The sequence below is a fragment of the Octodon degus genome, unplaced genomic scaffold, assembly GCF_000260255.1.
Source record: "Octodon degus isolate 3935 unplaced genomic scaffold, OctDeg1.0 scaffold00210, whole genome shotgun sequence".
Classification (NCBI taxonomy): Eukaryota; Metazoa; Chordata; class Mammalia; order Rodentia; family Octodontidae; genus Octodon; species Octodon degus.
The window spans coordinates 2,875,334-2,878,516 of NW_004524786.1; the positions used below are offsets into that span (position 1 = coordinate 2,875,334).

At 45.3% G+C, this 3,183-nt stretch overlaps 1 pseudogene; it reads left to right on the top strand.

Annotated features, from left to right (window-relative positions):
• The first annotated feature begins 585 nt into the window (after positions 1–585).
• Positions 586–2,231, top strand: LOC105744030 (annotated as a pseudogene).
• The last annotated feature ends 952 nt before the right edge of the window (positions 2,232–3,183 follow it).

Here is a 3,183-nt window from a genome sequence, read left to right on the forward strand (position 1 = left end):
TAAATGGATGCAGTAGAGACCATACTCAGAAGTACAATGAATCAGACCCCTGTGTGTAAACATCAGATTGTTGGTCTCCCTAGTGCAAGAACCTGAGAGAGTAAATAAAGTCTGAAAGCTACAGTGGATACTGTGAGAGGGGAAGAGACTGTTCAGAGGGAAGGAGCACCTGGGATGACGGACATGCGAGAAGAAAGAATGGGGCCAGGGAGGTAGCTCGGTGGGCTAAGCCCCTGCCTGGCAAGCGCAAGGACCTGAGTTCGAGCCCCAGTACCACGTGCCCTGCCGGCTCAGGCATGCTGTTGTGGCTGGGGAAACTGGGCGTGGTGACACACGCCTGTAATCCTAGTGCTGGGGAAGCTGAGACAGGAGGATCACTATGAGTCTGAGCTGCACAGTGAGACCCTGTACCAAAGAAAGAAAGAAGGAAAGAAAGACATGCCCTAATTGTCCTCTTGTTTGTCTGTGTATGAGTTTGCTTTTCTAAATAAAACATTTGAGGCAGGTCCCAGCAGCCCAGCAGCACAGATCCACGAAGCTCCTGTGCTCCTCTGAAGATTCCGCACATGCCCTGCCACCACCAAGATGCCCAAGAGCAAGGTCAGCTGGGCAGATGGGGCCTTTAAGGAGGAGCCCAAGAGGAGATCGGCGAGGTTGTCCACTAACCCTGATCCTGCAGAAGTGGAAACGAAGCCAAAAGAGAGTGGAAAGGATAAATCTTCAGACAAAAAAGTGCAAGCAAAAGGGAAAAGTGGAGCCAAGGGAAAACAGGCTGAAGTGGCAAATCAAGAAGCCAAGGAAGATTTACCCGCGGCAGATGGAGAAACTAAAAATGAGGAGAGCGCAGCCTCTGATGGGCAGGAGAGAAAGAAGCCAGGTCTGATTCTCCACACAGCGTGTCTTACCAGTGCGCCTGTGTCCCTTCTTGTACAATCCAGTACAATTTTTATAAACAGTTTTGTAAATGCAAATTTTTAGTAGTTCTAGAAACATTTTTGAAAAGGAGGGAATCCCATGTCATTGCATTTTTTAAGTGTAAATGATTTCATTAAGAGGTGAAATCTTTCTTTGGTTGTTTAGTTTTTGGTACAACCAGAAAATCATGGGACACTGAATCCTGGCAGGCTGACTGTCATGGGTGTCGACTTACCCTTCCATGGGTGGGGATAGTTTTATATCCTGCAGTACAAAGCATACTAAATGGCAATTTGGAATCACAGTCATGCATTTCATATGTTTGGGATATTTCAAATGACTTCTATTACCACGTTTTTAGTGGAATAGTTTCCTAAAGAAAGCAACTTCCTGATTGCTGCCTGTCAGAATCATATGCATTATGTAAGGCCTTTGGTAGTGGAAGTCTGGTTGGCCTAATTTTGTTAATGTGCTGTGAAAGATCAAAAAGTTGAGTATGTGGTGTATGTGCTACAAAATTGTGGTCAGTGAGACTTAAGTGACACTCTGTCAGCATTTGACGAGGCTGGTATTTAAGCGTCTTACAGAAAATTTGCCTCCAAACTTGAAGCTGGAAAGTCAGTGAAGTAACTAAAAAACAACATGTGGCATTTTTGCGTGTGTTAAGGACTGTGCACAAGGGGCGGGTGAGATGGCTCAGTAGAATAAGAGCTTGCCTGGCAAGCACAAGGACCTGAGTTCAATCCAAAAAAAAAAAAAAAAAAAAAAAAAAAAAAACTGTGTACAAAGTGAATCACCTGTACTGACCCGCAGTACAACCAATAAAGTCTCAAATATGGAAGGCAATAAATAAATAAGACATTTGAGACTGTGGGGACAAAAAGCCTTTTGGTGTGACAGGAGTGTGTCATGAGGCTGGAGGTCACTTGGGGTGGGGGCGGGGTGCGAGCAAGCCGCCTCAGCACAGCAGGCCTCTGCTCTAGGGCAGGCTGCACCCTGGGGACGAGCACCTGCGTATGAGCTCCTCGTCTATTGCATATGTCCAGTACTCTTACAGTGTATTACGTGAGTCCTCTTGAGGTCACGTGGCAAGGAGGGATGCCAAGCCAGCACTCAGAATCAGTAGGAAGCTGGGGGATCTAGCCCTCCCCAGAGTCACCAGGACGCACGCAGCGCCCCCAGGACATTCTCGTACTGTCTGGAGGCCTCTGAGGAGCGACAGCTTAGAGCTTGGCGGCTCTGCTTACTGCTCTATGGTTCTTTCCTTGACCCGTAAACTTTTCCTCAGACTCTTAAACATGGACGCCATCCACTGACTTTAGACATGCAATGGTTTGATGATTTTCACCCTATCACATTTATTTTGATATAATTATTTAAATGTTTATTCACTATACATCAGTGTTTTTATAATTTTGAGTCTATAAACAGTTCTCAAGCTTAGCCTGTACATTTAATTTCTTGCATCATTTTTGTTGAAGCTGGCGCTTAAACTGATTTTTTTTTTTCTTAGTATTGCTCAGTTTTATATAAATCAGTGAGCCTTATACCTCTAGGTAACTCTTCAGAAACGTTTTGTTCAGAATAAATTTTCCAGTGCTACAGTTGTGGTGTCCTAGCTTAATTTCTTCCTGAGAACGTGCCATTTCCTCCAGGGCACTGTTCTGCTCCGCCCTGGGCCATGGTCTCCTTCACCTCCAGCCCTAGCCTTTGTCTTGACCGCGATTTTGAGAACCTTGGTCTGGGCTGGACCTTTGCAGGAATGTGGGCTGCAAATTTCTGTTCTGAGCTCCTGTCTGTTCTTAAATTTGGCTGAAACAAAGAAAAGATGGTCATTTATTATTTAAAATATAAAAGTCTGGAGAAAAGTTTCCTTATTCTCACGCTTAATTGATAGCTTGAAAAGCTAAAATTGTAGGTTCATAATATTTGTGCCTTTGAAACTATTATTTTTGTTTTGGTTTGGTTTGGTTTTCTTTAGGAGAGGATCTATGGGGTCTACAGAGTTGCTCTGTGTAGATCAGACTCTTAGTGATCCTCCTGTTTGCAGCCTTCCGAGAGTTGGCATTACAGGGGCATGCTACCATGCCCAGTCTCAACTGCTGTCTCAGCATGCCCCGGGGTGGGGCTGGCATGGCAGGCCAGGGGATTGAACTCCCAGCCCCTGCGCCTGCCTAAGCAGGTGCTTTAATCTGCTGAGCTATTTGGCAGGCCCTGAAACTATTGTTTCATTGTATCTTTGCCTTAATTCTGGATTGAGACCCCATT